Raw genomic sequence first — 22,553 nt, forward strand, 5'->3', positions numbered from 1 at the left:
TCATTTGTTTCCATGATTTTTTTCAATTCTTCTTTAATTTCCCGGTTGACCCCATTCATTCTTTAGAAGGATACTGTTTAGTCTCCATGTATTTGGGTTCTTTCCAAACTTCCTTTTGTGGTTGAGTTCTAGCTTTAGAGCATTGTGGTCTGAAAATATGCAGGGAATGATCCCAATCTTTTGATACCGGTTGAGTCCTGATTTAGGACCGAGGATGTGATCTATTCTGGAGAATGTTCCATGTGCACTAGAGAAGAATGTGTATTCTTTTGCTTTGGGGTGAAATATTCTGAATATATCTGTGATGTCCATCTGGTCCAGTGTGTCGTTTAAGGCCTTTATTTCCTTGCTGATCTTTTGCTTGGATGACCTGTCCATTTCAGTGAGGGGAGTGTTAAAGTCCCCTACTATTATTGTATTATTGTTGATGTGTTTCTTTGATTTTGTTATTAATTGGTTTATATAGTTGGCTGCTCCCACATTGGGGGCATAGATATTTAAAATTGTTAAATCTTCTTGTTGGACAGACCCTTTGAGTATGATATAGTGTCCTTCCTCATCTCTTATTATAGTCTTTGGCTTAAAATCTAATTGATCTGATATAAGGATTGCCACTCCTGCTTTCTTCTGATGTCCATTAGCATGGTAAATTCTTTTCCACCCCCTCACTTTAAATCTGGAGGTGTCTTCGGGCTTAAAATGTGTTTCTTGGAGGCAACATATAGATGGGTTTTGTTTTTTTTTTATCCATTCTGATACCCTGTGTCTTTTGACAGGGGCATTTAGCCCATTCACATTCAGGTAACTATTGAGAGATATGAATTTAGTGCCATTGTATTGCCTGTAAGGTGACTGTTACTGTATATGGTCTCTGTTCCTTTCTGATCTACCACATGTAGGCTCTCTCTTTGCTTAGAGGACCCCTTTCAATATTTCCTGTAGAGCTGGTTTGGTATTTGCAAATTCTTTCAGTTGTTGTTTGTCCTGGAAGCTTTTAATCTCTCCTTCTATTTTCAATGATAGCCTAGCTGGACATAGTATTCTTGGCTGCATGTTTTTCTCGTTTAGTGCTCTGAAAATATCATGCCAGCTCTTTCTGGCCTGCCAGGTCTCTGTGGATAAGTCAGCTGCCAATCTAATATTTTTACCATTGTATGTTACAGACTTCTTTTCCCGGGCTGCTTTCAGGATTTTCTCTTTGTCATTGAGACTTGTAAATTTTACTATTAGGTGACGGGGTGTGGGCCTATTCTTATTGATTTTGAGGGGCATTCTCTGAACCTCCTGAATTTTGATGCTCGTTCCCTTTGCCATATTGGGGAAATTCTCCCCAATAATTCTCTCCAGGATACCTTCTGCTCCCCTCTCACTTTCTTCTTCTTCTGGAATCCCAATTATTCTAATGTTGTTTCGTCTTATGGTGTCACTTATCTCTCGAATTCTCCCCTCGTGGTCCAGTAGCTGTTTGTCCCTCTTTTGCTCAGCTTCTTTATTCTCTGTCATTTGGTCTTCTATATCACTAATTCTTTCTTCTGCCTCATTTATCCTAGCAGTTAGAGCCTCCATTTTTGATTGCACCTCATTAATAGCTTTTTTGATTTCACCTTGGTTAGATTTTAGTTCTTTTATTTCTCCAGAAAGGGCTTTTATATCTCTCGAGAGGGTTTCTCTAATATCTTCCATGCCTTTTTCTAGCCCGGCTAGAACCTTGAGAATTGTCATTCTGAACTCTAGATCTGACATATTACCGATGTCTGTATTGATTAGGTCCCTAGCCTTCGGTACTGCCTCTTGTTCTTTTTTTTGTGTTGAATTTTTACGTCTTGTCATTTTGTCTTATCGAGTAAATGAAGGGGCAAGTAAAATACTAAAAGGGTGGCAACAACCCTAGGAAAATATGCTTTAACCAAATTAGAAGAGATCCAAAATCGTGAGTGGGGAGAAAGGGGATAAAAAGAGGTTCAAAAAGGAAGAAAGAAAGAAAAAAAAAAAAAAACAAAAAGAAAAGAAAAAAAAAAAGAAAAGAAAAGAAAAGAATTTTTTAAAAAAAGAATACACCTAAGAAAAATGTAAAAAAGAAAAAATATATATATTAGATAAACTAGTATAAAATCGTTAAAAAAGAAAAAGGTAACAGTTAAAAAAAAATTTTACCCGAAGGCGAGAAAAAAAAAAAATGAAAAAGAAAAAATTAAATTAACTGCAAGACTAAAAAAAATCACAGGAAAAAAGCCATGAGTTCTGTGCTTGGCTTTCTCCTCCTCTGGAATTCTGCTGCTCTCCTTGGTATTGAAACCGCACTCCTTGGTAGGTGAACTTGGTCTCGGCTGGATTTCTTGTTGATCTTCTGGGGGAGGGGCCTGTTGTAGTGATTCTCAAGTGTCTTTGCCCCAGGCGGAATTACACCGCCCTTACCCGGGGCCGGGGTGAGTAATCCGCTCGGGTTTGCTTTCAGGAGCTTTTGTTCCCTGAGCGCTTTCCGTAGAGTTCCAGAGGACGGGAATACAAATGGCGGCCTCCTGGTCTCCGGCCCGGAGGAGCCGAGAGCCCAGGGCCGCACTCCTCAGTGTGCGCTCAGAGAACCGCGCCCAGTTACTCCTGTCTGCCTGACCTCCGGCCGCGCTCTGAGCTCACCGAGCCTACGACCGGTTCAAGGTAACACGGAGCTGCGAGCTTACTGTCGGCTCTGTCTCTGTAGCCGGCTTTCCCGTTCCAATACCCGCAAGCTCTGCGACACTCAGACACCCCCGATCCTTCTGTGACCCTGCGGGACCTGAGGCCACGCTGACCCCGCGTGGGCTTCGCCCCGGTTTAGCCTCTGGAGCGATGTCCCTCAGCGGAACAGACTTTTAAAAGTCCTGATTTTGTGGGCGGTTGCTCCGCCGCTTGCCGGGAGCCGGCCCCTCCCCCCGGGGTCTATCTTCCCGTCGCTTTGGATTCACTTCTCCGCCGGTCCTACCTTTCAGAAAGTGGTTGTTTTTCTGTTTCCAGAATTGCTGTTTTTCTTCTCTTCGATCTGCCGATGGATTTTCAGGTGTTTGCAATCTTTAGATAAGGTATCTAGCTGATCTCCGGCTAGCTGAAGCAGTCTCAGCCTGCTACTTCTCCGCCATCTTGACTCCTCCCCACTCAATCCTAGAATGGAAAGAGAACATTATGATTAAAGGTATTTTTGAAGTTGAAATTCTTAAAAGCTGTCTTCTTGACACTTTCTCATATTTTTATAACATCAGAAATTATGATGTCCTTCCCTAGGTCTGTGCCTTTCTGGGTAAGTTAAGAATTAAATTCTTAATAATTTTGAATCAAAATATAAAATATAACATATATCTTCAAAAATATTACAACCCAAATCACCATCATCAGAATGATTCTGACATTTCTTCCTCATTTTTCAGATGTAGCTAAAATGTTTGGTTCTTATGAAAACCTTGCCTTTCTTGTTTATGAGTTTCTTTACCAGAATGAAGTTGTGATGGGTATCAGCATTACTATATATACTTAACAGCTCACTGTTCTGTAATTCAAAAGACTCAATTAAATGAACTGTTATTGAATGAAGACCTTAGCCATGTCAAAATTATGCTAGCCTTTATGAAACTGGACACTGATCCTACCATATGGGCATTTCCAGTAATTATAAGAGCAGCTTATACTTAAATTTTTTTTCAATCAATGATTCTCTTTTTCTCGCATCTATCTATCTATCTATCTATCTATATATTTAATTTTACGGCAACCTTGGCAGACTGGACACAAGAGTTAGATTTTACTAATGACTAGTGTGTAGCCTAAGGCAAACCACTTGAATGTGGATCTCAAATTTCCTCATATGTCAAAGGAGGATAGTTACACTTATCTTGCAGGGTTTTGTGATAATTAGACTTTAACTCTATAAAGTGCCAAAGTCCATGCTTACCATATGGTAGGTAATCAAGAAGTAGTTGCCATTATTATCCCTCCATTATTCCTTTTAAGGAAAATAATTCTTCCATTGGTTGAGTATGCCTTAATAAGACACAATTTCTTTGGCACTCAGAATTGACTTCGTTAGGAAGTAGGAAGTTTCTTATCATGAGGTATATTTAATTATAAGTTTAACCACACAGGGCTTTGGTAGAGAAGATTAGGGCATTTACTACTTAGCAAGTCCCAAATAGGACCTTTATTATCCCTTCGAATCCTGAGTTTCTCTTACTTGATTCAAGGCATTTTTCTAGTAAGTGGTGAAGTATGTCCCAGAAGTAGGCTGAAACTGTATCCAGTACAATGTGCATTCTACTTATGAAACAGTAGCAAATGTAGAAGGCTCTGTCTCTAAGGGAGATAACCAACAAGAATATAGCAGTCAACTAAAAAACAATCTTAAATAATAGGTTGCATTTGTGTGGTACACATTCACATTTATCTTCAATATTGTTTTGCTTTTTAACATCGTGAACAATAGGTAAAGTAATTTAAATGCTTTTTTTCCCCAGAAAAGATAAATGGCATAGAAAATTGGCATGAATGGTCTCGAATAACGAATTGATTTTCTAGTGATGAAACTCCAAATTATAGATAGAATTGGGACAAAAATCTCCATCTCTCTCCTCTGGAAAATGACTGCTTCTTTATTACATAGAGAGTAATAGCAAATAGCTGGCAAGTGGTAGAGGTGACCTTTCTACCTGGGTCTTCTGAGTGTGGATTCATTTTCTTTTGGCCTTACCACATCACTTCCGAGTATTCCTAAATGAATTCTTAAATATTCCTAAGTGAATGACAGTGGCTTTCTTCATAGAAGAGTTCAGCAGGTAAATATATAGAGAAAATTCTCTGAATATGCTATAGGGCAATGTAAACATAAGGAATTAAAACTTCTTAGTAATATGGTTGTACCAGGCTTTACAACTGTCTGATTCGTGTATGTAGCACATCTTGGATTTATTTATGCCGCTTGGGATTCAATGTGCTTCTGGATCAAAGTACTCCTGTTTCTTACTAGTTATAGAAACACTTCAGCCGTGATTTCTTTGACCAGTGTTCCTGCACTGTCAAGATTCTCTTTCACTGCAACATATTAGAAGCGTATTGAAATTTATATCCTCCAAGTCTCTCAATCTCTTTCATTTTTTCATTTCTAACTTTTTTGTGGCATATTTCATGTAATTTCTGCAGATGTACTTTCAGACCAGATCCACTCTTACCTCAGTAAGTATGACCCAATGACTCAAGACACAAAAGCCCAAGATGGATCTATCCAATTGGCTGAGCCTGGAACACGTGATCACCATCTACCAGCCCCGAGGGCAGCAAAGGATTAACCAGATGGAATATTAAGCAGTTACAGGGCATTTGTGAATCCGGATCTTGCCTCCCATTGAGACTGATAAAGTGAGGAACCTTTTTCTTTTCTTTTCTTTTCTTTTCTTTTCTTTTCTTTTCTTTCTTTCTTTCTTTCTTTCTTTCTTTCTAAGAAGAAGAAGGCTTGGATAACGGGAAGGTGGAAAAAAAATTAGACCCGTGTACAGGTGTACAGTGTCAGGTCTCCTGAGTTCACTGCTTCAGTTATACACAATGGGACCAGGGATTTTGTGTTCACATGGAACTGTGATTCCAAAAGTGTGCTCCACAGGAGAGTAAACCCAATCGTTGGTGTTTCGTGGAATTTAGAAGGGTTCCATGGCCTTTGTATGTTTCGGAAACACTGCAGCCTAGAGCTTAAACTTGAAGCTCCGCAGAGGACTTTTACATATGTCAGGTTCCGAGAAGTCCTGCAATAAAGAAGCCCATTTGATTCTGTTAATTGGGTTTCACTTTTCTTTAATCGCCAAACATTTTTATTTCTGTAGCACTTATTATCTTCCCTAGGACGATCATTGAGAATTACTGGACTAGAATAATAAGTGTAAGGAGGATACATTCCAGGAGCAAAACCCGCACAGCCGAAGGATCAGGCTCTAGAATGCGTTCATTGGCAGGCGTAGGGTGGAGCAGGGTCCAGCGTTCACGGAAGAGTTTTGGCAGCTCGGTCCCGTGTTAACGGCTTTAGTCCTGTCAGTACGCAATCCCTTCCTTCCGGATAAGCACACTTGCATAAGCGTTTTAAATGATCTCTGCCTTTTGACTACCGGGGAGCTCAGGCTATCTCCTTCGCAAATAACCTGGAAGTGTCACTGAGTCACAAACATGAATGCATATCAGCATCGCCTGAGTCATCTTGTTAAAAATGTGAATTCTCCAGTTCCACTCCTGAGAGTCTCCATTAGTAGACCTGAGACAGGTTCTGGGCCTGTGTGTGTATGTATCTCCCACCTACTCACATAGGCCTTGGGGAGTTTATGCAGCGGCTCCCTAGATCAGCCACTGAGAGCCACTGAAAGCCACCCAGCTTTTCCTCCTCTCTGACTTCCTTTATTTGCTTCCAAGGTTTCAGGCCCCATTCCTCTGATCATATAAAACTAATTTTCCTAATTTTTTCCCAGTAAAATTTTATGAGCCATGGCAATCAAATACTTTAGTAAGATCCTAATATACAGTTCACAATGCATTTTCATTATTTTGCAAATGATAATTACATAGCTATAAAGTTTGTTGAATATAATTTGTTTGGAGTGCTCCTGTGTAATTTATACCTAATGGTTCCTCTGTCTTTTCAGGATTTGTTGACATATTTATTTCCTTTTCCACTGTAGTGTCACAGAACAAGTCAAGCTACCTTTGGATTTATTAAATAGTGACTTCTTGGATACTGTTTTATTTGGACAAAGCTTTAATTATCACCATTATTCTTCTATTTAGACCTATTTAAATAATCCCAAACATTTTGGCGTGAATGTGAGCTAATGCCTGTGATAGTCTCTGCACTCTTACACAGCACTATTATTTTTTTTTTGTCTTTAATTATTCCCCACTTCCAGTTGTAACAACCCCTCTATTGCTTAAAATAGAATTCCCTCAAAATATAATTTTACTTAACTTTAAAGAATGGGCTTAATATTTCAGACAGTTTCAAGGGTACATCTAAGGTAACAAAATTGCTCCATAATGTAAGGTATCATTATTAACTTTTGAATGCACTTTCTCATGAGTATTTTTCAGATCCTACAATAATAATATGGTGACATAGGGAGATAATATGATCTCCATGGAAAAGTGAAGGCTCCTTCAGGTCAGGAAGATTAAATTAATTGGAGATCACATATAGCCAGAACAAGAACTTAGGACCCCTTAGATCTAGTTCAGAACTCTTGTCTGAAATTATTGGCAAGGATTGGTGCCCTCAGGCTGACTTTCTGAGGAAGGGCCCTCTCTAACCTCTGTTGGTAGCAGAAAATTCTGCTTAAGAATTCCTTCTGTGTGGGAAGGACACTATTTCTTATTCTTGTAATGCAAGCTGTATATCATAGGGAAACAAAGAAAACAAACAATATGTAATTGAGTAGCTAGGAGAGGAGGTTATTTGAGAAAGATGATTGGATCAATTTTGAAATCACCCTGGAGTGTAAAAACAAAAGTCAACTCTATTATAATTCAACTCATTAAAATAAAGACTTATATATGTCACAGAATGCCATTAATTGAATTCATAACATTTTTTTCTCACACAGAAGTGTCACAGACCAAAAATTCCAGTGGGATCTAAACAACATTAAGGATCAGTTTTAGGCTCATGTTCTATGAGGAAGAAGATATTTATTAAGGAATATTTTTTTTCTTTGCTTTTGGAAATATCCAAATGCAAAGGTCTGATTTTTCAAAGAAGCTGAGACAGAGTTTTTTTTACCCGTCAAAGTTACCCAGTGACAAGCAATAATGGCGGGGCCTTCACATTCCATCCTGCTCAGGTGGCAGATGTGGGCTCCCCTGGGAAGTCCCTGATGTTGGATGAGGTAGCTCTATGGGTCTCTGAAGGAACTAAAACCAGAGACTCCACACTCCACCCCCGGCTCCTGGCAATCCCTCTTTCCTTGAAGGAGAATCTGGGAGGCACATTTTTTTTTCCACTATGTTCCATACCTTGGACAACTTAAATTGACTTCTCCATATACTTTCAGAAAGCAACTTTTGTAGGACACCAGTGAAATTCTGTGCCTTATGAGAATTTCAGGCCTATAATGAATAGTTACTGCCTCCTTTCTCTACGATCCATTCTAGAATTCTCTTTACCCTCAGCTACCACCTCTGCTGACTTCTGTGTTTTACTGTTATTGTGACTCATGGCTTCCCACATGAGGAGTCTAAGCCCCCATCCTCAATAGACAGAAGCCCATGAGCTTCAATATCAGACCATGGGTACTACACAAATTCATTTACAGTCACAACTGGGCAAAGCAGTACCAAGAGTTGCCCAAGTAGATCACTTAGATTTTACCTATTTTCTTCCTGGCCTTTAGAATATATCAGCAATCCTCCGTCCTCCTGATAATCCAGGTCAGTTACTGTCATTCTTGCTAAAATAGTTATTTCTCTTCTTGCCTCTAGCTTCTAGATACAAGGAGTTTCAAGTGACCGGCCAGCAGCTATAGCTTACAGTTCCCTGGTACTCTTGCTTTGTCCTTACGGGAAATGTGTCTCTTTTGAGTACCAGAGCTTCTAACTGAGGAATCAAGAGTTGTGGGAACAAGAAGCATGTAATCTCCCAGCAGAATATTGAAAATAATGGTGAGTAGGGTGATTCCTGCTCCCATTCTTGGGTTTTAGACTCCTTGCCCTCTTTCTACTAAAGGCAGTGCCATATTGAGATCTTTGAATCTGTGCCTACACTGCAATTCTGGAGGAGGGCATATGGTACCTCTGAGCCATGGAGCATTTCAGCTATGCATTCAGTAGGCTATCCAGTGCTCTACCAGCTTTTGGGTGGTGTGACTGCCCAATGACCAGGAGGCCCTGTACTTATGGTTTCATTGTTACACTATGCCTTTGCTGGGGAGTGGCCTGTGGGGTTGCATGCTAGTAGGTAAAACATTCCACAACTCTGGAAAACCGTGGTGCCGACACTATGTGGGAAGTGAAGCAAAACTGTACCCAGAATAGGTACCAATATCCATGGGGGAAAACTGCTGTCCCTTTCAGAATGAAGAGGGCCCTGTGCAGCCAACTTTTCATCAAGTGGGTGTTTGGCATCACCAGGAAATACTGCTCTATGAACTATGGTCAGGAATTTTGTCTCTATGAGAGCCCTTAAGAGGCCCATAATATTAGGATGGCACTAATAGGGTTTTTTAAAAGGTTTTTTAACTTTCTGCTAAGCCTCTAAATGTCATGGCTTTGCTTCAGAATGTCGGAGTTATTATAATTCTTTTGCTGAGGCTTGCCCAAACCATAAATAACATACTTTCCCATCACTGATAAATCCATCACTGTATGGTCAGCTCTACTCTATGTCCGATGCCGTAGGGCTGTTCACATCTTAGCTTGGAACATCTCCAGAGACCTTTCCTTCCTTAGGTCCCAATTAAGCCGAAAAATTTTGCATTGCCCCATCTAAGGACTAGAGCAGTATTATAGGTGCAGACTGTATTGACCCCAGAACCCAAAGACTCCCGCCAGACCTCTGAATCTTCATAGGGTTTATCTCCCACTCTCTGGAGCTCATGTGTTTCACAAAGACCTATGGGATTCAGGCAACCTTGTTTTATCTGATCAGTGTAAAGCTATCAGTGCAATAGATCAATGTGATATTTGGTGGGACGTCTGTTGTCTGGACTATATTATAAGTAAGGTAGTTAATCTAGCCCTAGAGGAAACTATAAATGTATATTATTGTTTATTCTATGGAAATACAAGCCATTTATGATTATCTTTTCTGATCAAGATAGAAAAGAACACATTTATCAGGTAATGACTGCAGGCTGTGTGTCTCAGGCTGTATTAATCATCTATTACAAAGATATTACATCGGTACTGGGATTCTGTAATTGGGCACATTGCTTGCTTGAGAGTGTGACCATTTACTATCATCCACCAGGATATGTCTGGTTTCTTAGGGGCCAGACTTTTGAAATAAAGGTAGATATAATGATTACCTACTCATCATTCTTTAGATCCCTAGGGTAGCACAAATTTCTTACCAGCGAAATACTTATGGCCTTTGATAAATGAAAGTATTTGGTCCTTCCCAAGAACATAATCATCCAGTGGGCCTTCCAGTCACACATAATATGTGCATCTCAGCATGCCTGACTCCCTGAGGGTTTTATCCCCTTTTCTCCAGCATCTTCCGTGTAATTCTGGCATTTCAGTCTCATCTACCATGAGCCATCACTTTCTCCATGGTTTGAGGGGTCCTGCTTAAGATGTGTTTATCGTAAATAGAAGACAAACAGATTTTCTTTTGCAAGTCAATGTGAAAATCATTTTTCAAAATAGGTTGGTTAAGTGTAGTTACATTTATATAATAAGATGTTTGGTGCCAACTCTTATTTTACAATTAATGTGATAATTGCATTAAATTAATCATTTAATTTCTTTCTTCATTTGGTGGACCTTCTTTTATTTTCTAAAACTTTGATTTGGAAGTTTGCATTTTGTTCTAATGTGCACTTTTATACCTCTATGATGTCCTCAATTTCCTTTTTTCTTACTTGATATTTTACTCTGTAGTGTGTCAATTTTAAGTGATATTCTTTGTCCCCATCTCAACTTTTCTTTCTTCCCATTTTTCGCTTACATTCTGTTTCTCGGGATGTAGCCTTTCTCAGGATGTAGTCTTTCCCCTTCATGTTTTTATTTTTGTTTTAATCTTTCTTTCTTTTTTTGAAGATTATATTTTAAAGTAATCTCCATGCCCAATGTTGTACTTGGACTCACAACCCCAAGATCAAGAGTTCCAGCCTGCATGGACTGGGCCAGCTGGGTGCCCCTTTGTTTTAGTCTTACATCGAAAATCATGTATTTTTAATTCTCCATTTCAACTTGTTTCCTTTAATTTCCCCAGTTATCTTGGGGATAACTGAAGTCCATCCATTACAGATTCCTCAGAAATGTGAGATCTTACAGTAACTGAAACTGGTTTCTGTTTGTTTTTTCTTTTATAGTTTTGATATTTGAAAAACTGGCTGGATATAAAATCCTTGTCTTGTGCTTTGTCTTTCAGCTTATTGAAAATTATGCTCCGTTATTACTCCTGTGAAGTGAACTTTAACCTATTTCTCTTACTCTTATGAGTAACTAGAACTTATTATTATTTCTTGGTCCAGTGGCCCTGGGAATTATTTTAATTGACTTAAAAACCAAGAATTAATCCTTTTAGTTCAATGTTGACAGGTAGATGGTGGGACATTTCAATGTATAGATTTACATTTTCTCAGATTTATATAATGTCTTCTTGAATTTTTTTTTCCCTGTTGTTCTGCTCCTGCACATGTTTTTAGGAACCATAATTATATGCATATTGGGCCTTTTGGCTTGTCTTCCATTTTAATAATTTTTTTGAGATCCTTTATATTTCTTTCTTATTTTATTTTCTTTCCTGTATGTGTTTTACATTTTTAATGAACTTGATCAAATTCTAATTCAGCTTTATTATAATTTATTCTTTGTCATATGATTTTGTCTTTTTCTGTTTCCTTTCTGAGTTAAATAAATCTCATTAAATTTGCTCTTTTTGCATATCTGTTTTCAATTTTCGTTTTTGAATTTCTTTCTTTTTTTTTTTTAAAGATTTTCTTTATTTATTTGACAGATAGAGATCACAAGTAGGCAGAGAGGCAGGCAGAGAGAGAGAGAGAGAGAGAGAGAGGAGGAAGCAGGCTCCCTGCTGAGCAGAGAGCTCTATGTGAGGCTTGATCCCAGAACCCTGGGATCATGATCTGAGCCGAAGGCAGAGGCTTTAACCCACTGAGCCACCCAGGAGCCCAGTTTTTGAATTTCTGATTATAGTTTTCTTTTTTCCTAAATAAATTGGTATCTTTGAATGCTGGAGGATATTTAATTCAGTTTAGAGTGCCATGCTACGTGTTATTTTGCTTTGGAGTTTTTTATAGGGAGAATATTTCTGAAATGATATTTTGTAATTTCAAGTTTTATTACAATAATTATGAAACCTAGGAGAGACACTACATAAAATGGGAGTAGAATGCCCATTCATCTTACCTACACTTCCTGGATGTATTTGAGGATTCCTTTTTAAAAAGGCTAACATTTAATTTATCCATTTTCTACCTATGTTAGGAATTATGATTGACTGAACAGATAAATTAATGAATTCATAGTAGAATGTCTTCAATCAGAATTCCTCTCCAAATCAGAAATTGCAATTCTTCTCCAAAGGAGAAAGATCTCAAATCAATAGCCTACTTTCCATCTTGTGGAAGTAGGAAAAGAAAGCAAGGTAGACCTAAACCTAGTAGAAGAAAAACCATAAAAAAAAAGATTAGAGTGGAGGTAAATAAAATATAGAATAGAAAAACAATAGAGAAAATCAATACAAAAGAATGACAAGAAGGTCATTCTTTTAAAACATCAACAAAATTGTCAAGCTTTTAGCTAGACTGACAAAGAGAGAAGATCCAAATAATTGAAGTCAGAAATGTTTATTTTCATTGTTTTGACTCATCTTTCATTTACAGATAGGGATAATATGGTCAACTGCAAGGTTCTTTTAAATTCTTTACACTAGAAAAAAACAAACAAAATAATTCTTATTAGCCAGAATAGGGAGAGTTCAATGAAGACCCAGGACACTCAGTGACGACCCCAAAAGTTATGCCTTTTTTTAGTAGGGTTAAATAAGTCATAAACCAAAATCATCTAGATCTTACCTAACAAAGCTTAAAAGCAAGTCATGAAAGGATTACGCTGATAACTTATTTGCTTGCCAAAATAAAATTTGACAATATGTAGGAATATAACAAAATGCAGAAAAGTAGACATTATAATACTTACAATATTCCACATCCAATCAACAAATTTGAGATATGCAAAAGAAATAAGAAAACATGACTCATGATCAGGAAAAAATCTGATCAATGGAAGCAAACCCAGGAATGACCACAATAATGGAACTAGCTGATAAGGATTTTAAAGCAGATGTTATAAATACATAAAAAGAGAAGGTAACTAGAATGGAATAAATATTTTTGCCTCTTGTATACATTGTCTTTACACTTTCTTGGTAATATCTTTTGGTGTAAAAAAGTTTTTCATTTTGATGAAATAAAATTTATCTATTTTTTTTCTTTTGTTATTCCTGTTTTGCTGTTATAGCTAGGAATCCCTTGCCAAACCCTAGTTTGGGAAGACTTATTACAATGTTTCTTATAAGAATTTTATGGTTTAGCTCTTACATTTAAGTCATTGATTATTTTGAGTTCATTTTGATGTGAGGTGGAGACCAAACTGTTGGAAGTGGAAATCTAGTTGTCCCAGAAATATCCATTGAAGAGACCATTCTTTCCCCACTGAATGGACTTGGCATGCCGGTCAAAATCAATTGCCCATATACTTAGGGGTTTATTTCTAGACCTTTCATTCTATTTTATCTTAAGTGGTATCCTTTGGTCTGTATGTCTTCTTTTATGCCATTTGCACAATGTTTCGATTACTCTAGCTTTGACGAAACATGTGAAATCAGAACTTGTGAGTCCTCCAGCTTTGCTCTTCCTTGTCAAGATTGTTTTGATTATTTGGGGCCCTTTCCAATGCCATATGAATTTAAGATTGGCTTTTCTATTTCTGCAAAAAAAAAAAAAAAAAAAGCCATTGGAATTTTGATAGAGCATGCATGGAATCTGTCATTCTCTGGGAGTTGTTTAGTTTACTGCTCTATCCCCAGAGTTGTGAAACTTTAGTTTGGGTGCAGCTTGGTATTTAGACAAAGATTCAAGATAAACCCTCTGGGATTTTGATCCCTTTTGGAATTCTTATCCTACATACATATCTATCTTCCAGTATTTTGCCTCACAATTGTCAGCTGGATTTACATCCCTGAATTCTGAAGGTTTTTTAATTCAGTGTGACTGCCAGTGAGCCTTTGTTCTGCATCTTTGGGCCTCCGTGTAGAAAGTGCCTCCTGGCAGAAAACTGGAGCCACCATAGGGCTCACCTCCTTTGTTTCCTTTGTCTCAGGGACCATAGCCCTATATGATCTGTTGTCTGATATTTAAAAAGAAAAAAAAAGTATATTTCATATATTCTGTCTAATTTCCTAGGTTTTTTTGTTGTGTTTATTTTTTTTGTGTGTGTGTGTGTTGTTTGTCTTTGTTGTTGTTATTTTGTTTTTGTTTTCTTTTTGTTTTTCTAATGACAAGAGGGTAAATCTGGTACTGGTTCCTTCATTAAGGCTATAAGTGTTCAATTTTTTTGAAATGTAGCTATGAGATTTCTCTCATGTTTTCTGATTTGTGGTTTATTCTTTATACTTTTGTAATTGTAACAGCCTATAATTGACAATAGGGGTAACTGGGTGGCTCAGTCAGTTAGGTGTCTGTCTTCGGCTCAGGTCATGATCCCAGGTTCCTGGGATTGAGCCCCATGCCAGACTCTGCTTGGCAGGGATTCTGCTTCTTCTTCTTCCACTCCCTCTGCTCCCCTTGCTTGCTGTCTCTCTCTCTCTCTGTCAACTAAATAAATTTTAAAAATTTTAAAAAAGATTCTTGACAGTAAAGATGACATCTTATACATCATTTTATTACCTTTGCCTAGTAGAGGGCCTGGCATATTCATTCCCAATGAATGTTCGCTAAATCATTAAATCAAATGCTTTATCTACCACATGTATGCAATATTTTATTATCCTTAATGGTATTACTATGTGCTTGTCTCCTTGACCGCAAGTTTGGTAGCATATGGTTTTAATCTGATGTGTAAGAAAGACTTCTGTTTTTGGTAGACCCTTGTATTTTAATGCTGATTTTTCCACAGATTTGCAGTGATTTGGCAAAGTCAATAATCATCTGGGTCAGATGTGTATGTGTGTGTGTGTGTGCATGTGTGTGTGTGTGTTTTAAATATCTATGAAAAGAGAGTATCCCTGTACTGCTTACCACCTGAGGTTGCTGAAAGGACCAAAAATGATGATAGATATGACTTCCCTTTGTGGAATAATATGTAGAAAATTTTAACCTCACTAAAACTTGAACCCTACCCATTAATTTTGTTATCTTCCATATCCATTCTATTCCAGAATATTGATGGATTCCTTACACATATTAAATGCTCAATGCATGTTGAATGAATTTGAATGCATGCACGGACATTGATGAAATTCAAACAAGTTTACTGTCTTTCGTGTTATTAGTGAGGATAACACAGAAACTAATACTTCCCTCAACTTCCAAGGCTATCTTGAGAAACTGTAGAAATGGAGGTTCAGCTTCAGTTCCTGAAACAATCTCCACAGCAGTGTATACCAAATGAACTTGGCACATGTTGTGATTGTTTTATTTGTTTTATTTTGGTGGAAAGTATTGTTAATTAGAGCATTGCACAATTGGCCATACTATCTCTATCCCTAAATGAAAGATGAGTCAATGAAAATCAACACTGTGAAAGTAGACAAGACTTTACAATCAAGCTTTTTCAGCAAAGTCAGAGGAGGTAAGAGTATCCAAAGGGAAGAGTAATTAGATCCAACGTGGGAGGCGTGTACTTGAGAGACAAAGCTGAAATGGCAAAGACTGTCAAGGTGAACTGCTCAGAAATGTCTGATGGAGTATAATTGTTTCTTATTTTACCCAAAAGGGTATTTCCAAATTGCTGACTTGACACCTTTCTCTTCTTCATTGGAACATTTCAATGACTCTTACTTTTCAAACTATGCACAGTTCCCTGGAAACTTTGTACCCTATTGACTTTTATCAACCTTCCAGCTGGTACTATGGGGACATTTATCAAATGCCTGCTGTTGCAGAAACTGCTTTCGAATCATAGCAGGTCAACGGTAGGAGGGGCCTCAGAGAAGAAATTGTCCTGCCTGCATATTTTCCATTAAGGAAATAGATACCTAGGAAAGGATTCTGACCTCCACAGTGTCTTTGAGGTAGTTACTGGCACAAAGAAGACTTTGTTTTTCCACCATAGTACCCTACCCTTTTTGTGATATAGGATGACATAGGGTCAGCTCTGCAAACACAGACATTACTTTCTTCACTGTCTCTTTTCATCTTTTCTTTCTTCCCTCTCTTTTCTCTTTCTTTCCAGTTTTTATTTATGTCCATATCACTTACCAGTTTTCAAGCCTATGAGAATATTTTATGGGTGTGTGTGTTAAACCCATTACTGAATTTTTCTGATGTTATTTTATATAACAGTGTTTTTAAAATGGAAAGGTAAAAACTGGCATCCAATTTAGTGTCTCTCTCTCTCGCTTTCTCTCTCTCTCTCTCTTTTTTTTTTTTGGACGGAGCAAGGTTGTGAATTGAAATCTCATAATAGATGTCTAAAGGACCAGTTCACTCGAAAACTGAAGTGCCCTTTTCTATTTTCAAATTCACTTCACTTTGATATCAAATGAAGCCCATTTGGCATAGAAAATTAAAGTAGCTGCATTTTTCCTCAGCACAGAGAAATCTTTCATTTGCCTCTAACCCTTTCCATTTTTCATGACAGCCATAGCATTTTCTTCTCTAAAACACAAACAAGTCAATGTAAGCATGACTGCCAGGCTAAAATGATTATGGGATAATTTGTGTTTGCCAGTCCAAACAAAATCAATCACAATTGTTTAGAGACCCACAGCATTACATGGCTAGGAGAGGGTATTTTGGACTTTCACAAAATAGGTTTTTCAGACACAGATAAGAGAAGAGACCATTGAACGCTCTCAGGTGTAGTTTGTAATTTTCAAATTTGCACCAAAAGTATCAACTATACATATGGTGACTCAACTCCACTAGGTTAATGCAAACTAAAGACAGCCCAGCACTGTGATGTCATTAAGCATGAAATGATTGTTTCAGTGATAGGTTCCCAATGGGCAAGAGTATATAATGAATATTTCTGTAAAGTTTGAAATGACCACTCCAGTAACATAACTTGCAGGCCTGCAAGGATGGATGAAGATGACTTCACAATGAAATGGAAATCAGAATTGATGGAAACAAGTATATGCTGTATCTCTAGCCATTCGTATCCAAGTATACTCAATATGTATTGTTTCAAGAGTGAGGGTTGTTGGTTTCCCTTTTTTGGACTGTTTTCCACATCTGTCCCAGTTGTGTGCTCTCTTACAGATCCTAGAAGCCCTAGCTCTTCTCTCTTTGAGAGGGTCCAGGGATCTACTTTCCCCCAGGGCTGGTGTTATTCTGCCAATTTGGTCATAGTCTTGAGCAAGGAGAGATTAACTGATTTGGGGATGTAAGGATTAAGATAGATTATTCAGCTTGAAGAATCAGCTGAGTTGTTTTTGAAACTCTTCTGGAAAAGCAGACAAAATTTTCTAGGCCAGCTGTCCACAACTCAAACCATTTTCCTGTCTTTCTCAATTACTTTTCATCTTCCTGTGAAATGTGGTTTTATATATTTTGTGGCTTGGAAGATCTTAAAAGCAAAAAGGGGGAAAAAAGTGCCTCAATTCAGGTTACCTCAAAGCAGATCTCAAGATGGATATTTTTGTTTTAGTGAGTTACTGAGTGTGTGCTTTCAGGTGGGAAACCTGTAAGAGAAGGAAGGTGGAGGGCAGGAGAAGATGAGTAGCAATGTGGATTCCTCTGAAGTCAAGTGTTTCCACACGAACTTCTGAATAGTAGTTACACTACATATTGTTGTGCTCAAGGAAAGGGGGCTGACTTTTATTCCCCAGTATGAGACAGATGTTGACTACAGACAGCTATCCTTAGACCACTGGAGCATTTATAGTCTCCCTCTCATCTCTCCTTGAGGTGGACGCTCTCATTGGCTGAAGGTTAATTCTGTGGGACGGGTGCAGCTGTGATTGGCTGGCAGCTCGCATTCACTGTAGCTGGAAATTAGGTTCGCCAGCCCAGCAGAGAGGCTCTGGGAAGGACCTCAGTACTGTGCACGAAAAAGAAAACAACTGATTGCTACATATAACACTCCTACATTTCTTTTTATAACCACATGATGCTTTTTATGATGGTATTTCTTTGGATGGATGTATTTTCTTTAAGATTGTATTTATTTATTTTAGAGAGAAAGAGAGAAAGTGCGAGTGGTAGAAAGGGCAGAGGAGAGGGAGAGGGTGCATCCCAAACAGACTCCATGTTGAGTGGGGAGCCTCATCTGGGGTTCCATCTCAGCATTGTGAGATCATAACCTGAGCCAAAACCAAGAGTCAGTTGCTCAAGGGACTGAGCCACTCAGGTGCTCTGTAACCTAGTGCATTTTTAATTGAAACACACTGTGTCTTCCTGCCTTAAACAGTTAACATATAATCCAGAATCATGTTAGGCTGTATAAATTGTCAGGTAAACAAAGTCCTGCACAGACAGGTGTTGGAAGTAATGGCTGGGATAACTTCATTCGCCCTCCAACATGTGAAGCATCAGGTTGGATCCAGGTACTTAGGAATTTATTTCAACTTACTGTCCACGGTGTATGAGTTTTGTTGTTCCTTGATCTTCCCCATCATACATGTCTTCAAATTTTCATTGTTAGCCCTTATTAGGATGTTGGATCAGTTCTGGGAGATTCACCCTTATGGGTCCCAGCCCCCTGTGGACATTGTACCCTTACCTGGAGTGCCTGGGAGCTGTATCCTTGAGGTTCAAGGTCTGTTATAGATGGAATCAAGTATGGCTGAATAGCCTTCCTTCCTCATTTCTCACTTTTATTTTTTTTTAAAGATTTCATTTATTCATTTGAGAGAGACCAAGAGACAGAGACAGCACAAGCAGGGGAGGGGCAGAAGGAGAAGCAGACTCCCTGCTGAGCAGGGAGCCTGACTTGAGGCTGTATGGCAGGACCCCGGGATCATGACCTGCGCTGAATGCAGATGCTCAACCGACTGAGCCACCTAGGTGCCCCCATTTCTCACTTTCTTTTATCCTCTCCTTTATCTCCCCTTGCATCCATGCTATTTCCTCATTGTAGTGTCCCACTTTGTATTGAGTGGTATAGAACCCCTATGTTCAAGGTCACTTTCTGGTTGCATCACTGCTAAAGTATCTTTGTACCCTTTCATTTGCCTTATTTCTTTCATAGCAATAATTGCAGTATTGATTTTACTGTTTGTGTGTTTTCTCGGACTCTCTCACTCTTGAGGTTGGTGAGGTTGTCAACTTCACTGATGTATCCCTAGCACTTATCATGGGCATGGCATGGAGTAGTACTATATAAATATTGGCTGAATGAGTGATTTCTCAATTTGTCAGTTCCTGCTCCTCTCTTTTGCCCATTGTTGAGGTTTATGCATCATTTTTGGTAATTGCTCCTCTCTAAACCTTCTTCTAATCAGTCAAATATTCTTATGGTACCCAGACTATAAAATTAGCTGTTTATGTCTGATATTTCTGGGATCTTGGCATGGGCTGCAGGTCGTGGGGAAAAAATTACTAATCTGCTTAACTGATTGTCAGTTATTTGTCTGTTAGAGCTCTTTGGTTGCTTTGCTAATTTTAGCAAAAGGGAAAGATCTTATAAGGCTATTGAGTCATCCCTAGGATCTATGTATGGAAACACAGAGCTAAGATAGAGTAGATGCTCATGCAGGTGTTAGAATTGCTCCTGTTGTTGTTGAAGACTGACTGAAACTTCCCTTCTTTGGGTTCCTTAACCAAAGAGAGGGTTCTTAATACACCAACATGAAGTCAGAAAAGGAATGGATCAAGCCACACCAGGCCATGAGAAGTGATAGTTTTGGGTAGAGAAGGTCAGGTAGCATCCTTTAAATCATGATAAAATAACAGTCATTACCTCTGTCTTCACATAGGATCGATCCAGGCAACAGCTCTTAGTAACTCCGTGTTCTAAATCATGCAAGTTACACAAAGTGACTTGCATACAGATGGTGCTCATAAGCTTGTTGAATGCATGACCAAAGGCTGTAACACACAGTTCTGGGCCTCTTGCTCTGTAAGTAGACATAGCTCCAGAAATAGGTTCATAAGAGGCTTGTTACACATCCGTCATGCTCCAGAGCTTGCTTCCTTAGACACGCAGGAGATTTACAAGCCCCTGACCTGCCCCGGTGCCCAGTGCGTGGACTACAGCACTTAAGACTCTCTTTCTTTAAATAGAGTGCAGTTGGCTTTGCACCTCCGTACCTAGAACTTCTTAAATTACTCTTTGTAAAAAGATTTAGCCAGTATGAAAAGTAACTAAAAGGGGGACTGAATGAAGGAGAACAGCTTTGCATTAACATGGCTTCCCTTCTGCTCTTTTTGTGGCTCTTCCCAAGAGTTCTATGAAAATATGATTACAAAGTTTAAAGTAGACATTTCACAGGCTGGGTGGGGTCTGAGGTCTTCATACTGTTTTGGAGGGAGAGACAAGTTTTTTTTTTTTTTTTTTTAATTTTTTAAAATAAACATAGAATGTATTTTTAGCCCCAGGGGTACAGGTCTGTGAATTGCCAGGTTTACACACTTCACAGCACTCACCATAGCACATACCCTCCCCAATGTCCATAACCCCACCATCCTTTCCAACCCCCCTCCTCCCCAGCAACCCTCAGTTTGCTCTGCGAGATTAAGAGTCTCTTATGGTTTGTCTCCCTCCCAGTCCTATCTTGTTTCATTTATTCTTTTCCTACCCCCAACCCTCCCATGTTGCATCTCCACTTCCTCATATCAGGCATGTTTTGCTTTGGGTCATGGTTCTGGTCATAAAATTGGTCCAGTTTGTGAGTGTTCATGGGCTGATTGACAAAAACCTCTCTGACTGCCTGGTTTCTTAGTGAGAAATTCCGGTTATTAGTTGTAGCAGAGGAACCACTATATCAAGGCAAAAGGGAGAAAATGGCTTAGAAGAATATCAAATTTAAATGCTACCACAAAGATATAATTAGTCCACGTGATTTTCCCATATGGTAGAAAGTGTTTTTTGGGGTTAATCAGTTAGGAGTAATTACTCAGAAAATATCAAACTTCTCTGGTGCTAACAGCAATAGTTCTTCTATAGAAGGGTTCTAGGCAACAGGAGATCCCCAGAAATCCCCAGAAATCATGCACAAACAGCTATATATACATAGCTGCAGATTTCATTAGATTTTGAAATATCTCTTGTCCAATAAGTTTAGTATAAACTGGCCTACCAGAAAGCTAGGTTATCAAGGATGGCAATGACTATCTCACCCAGGCCTTGATTCAGTCCTTTGACAAATATTTACTGAACCCCAATGATGGTGGAAAGATACTAGTCAACAAGCAACAGGTGAACGCTGTATTTGAAAAAGGAATAGACTAGTAATAACAGATTGCATATTGATTCATGCCATTATTTGTACATATCACATACACACACACACACACCCGTCCAACTGGGCAATTAGTACCTAAAATGAACTTCAGGTTTTTTCTATTGTTCTTTCTATATGTTTTGAATTTTTTTCACTCTGTATTGGAACTCATTCTCCAAACATATTGATTCCCCTGAATCCAGAACTGTCAGTATCTTGATTCCACTAGTAGAACTCATCCGAGCACTTTGGATCTGATGGTCAATGCTGCTTCTATCTAGTGCTCTTGATATGCAGCAGTTTTAGCTAGGATTTTATTTTACTCACTCCTGTGACAATAACTATTTCTGTCCTTTTGAGGTAAGTGAACCAACCCAATACCTTGAGAACTAAAGTTTTGGATCCTACCCTTGTCCTCACTCACCCTTACAGCTGGTTTTTGTATTAGAAGAACTCTGGCCAGTGCAATTCGGAAGTAGGCAGGGATCTTGCTGTTAAGCCCCTTTTTCTTCTGCATTAAATTTTCTCAGTCCTATTCTCCTTTCAGGTTCCAGATCTACAAGGTCTTTTATGGGACCCTTACGCTTTTCAATCTACGCTGATGTTTCCCAACTTTTTCCCCTTAGGCTCTCATAAGGAGATTTTTTTTTTTTTTTGGACATTAACGCACCCCTTCCCCATGAAATTAAATACTAAGGAATACGATTTTGTTATGGAGGGCAACGCTCTGGCATAAGCACTGTAATGCCTAAAGTTTGTCTACACCCATGAAACAATTTTCACATCCTCCTAGGCAGTTTTGTCCTGCTGAGAATGAATGACAAAGCCTATCATGTGACAGAATCACCCAGAGGGCTTGTTAAATTCAGATTGTTGTGGCTCACCTCCAGCCACTAGCAAGTAGATGTTTATATATTTTTAAAGTCTGTATTTAGATATAATGTGAAAAAAGTGAAAGAGGAATTTTAGTCAGGACTTTAAAAATTGTGGATAATTTCTAATTTCTTACATAATATCTTGTCTACATACCAGGTTTCTTTCCAGATGGCTCCTAGGAAGGTTGAGACTTATTTTCTTTTCAAATTACTAGTATTCGATTAAAATATTAAGAGAGAGAATCATATGGACTAATATATCATAAACCTAAATGCAACATTATGGTCCAAAAAAAAAAAATAGATGCCTTGTTTTCCCACAACCACAAGCAAGTTTTATATATTTAATCAGTTATTATCATAAATATGTTTGTTTTCCCTAAAGCCCTGAATCAAGT

At 38.5% G+C, this 22,553-nt stretch overlaps 1 long non-coding RNA gene across 2 annotated transcripts in view; it reads left to right on the forward strand.

The window, feature by feature from the left end:
* Nucleotides 1–18,257: 18,257 nt before the first annotated feature.
* Nucleotides 18,258–22,553, forward strand: part of LOC101683288 — a 35,972-nt gene continuing 31,676 nt past the window's right edge. For both annotated transcript variants that reach the window (XR_006602435.1, XR_199983.3), the window contains exon 1: nt 18,258–18,442. This is a non-coding gene — a long non-coding RNA (uncharacterized LOC101683288). The remainder of the gene's footprint in view (nt 18,443–22,553) is intronic.

The sequence above is a fragment of the Mustela putorius genome, unplaced genomic scaffold, assembly GCF_011764305.1.
Source record: "Mustela putorius furo isolate JIRA1106 unplaced genomic scaffold, ASM1176430v1.1 tig00003867_pilon_pilon_pilon, whole genome shotgun sequence".
NCBI classification, from domain to species: domain Eukaryota; kingdom Metazoa; phylum Chordata; class Mammalia; order Carnivora; family Mustelidae; genus Mustela; species Mustela putorius.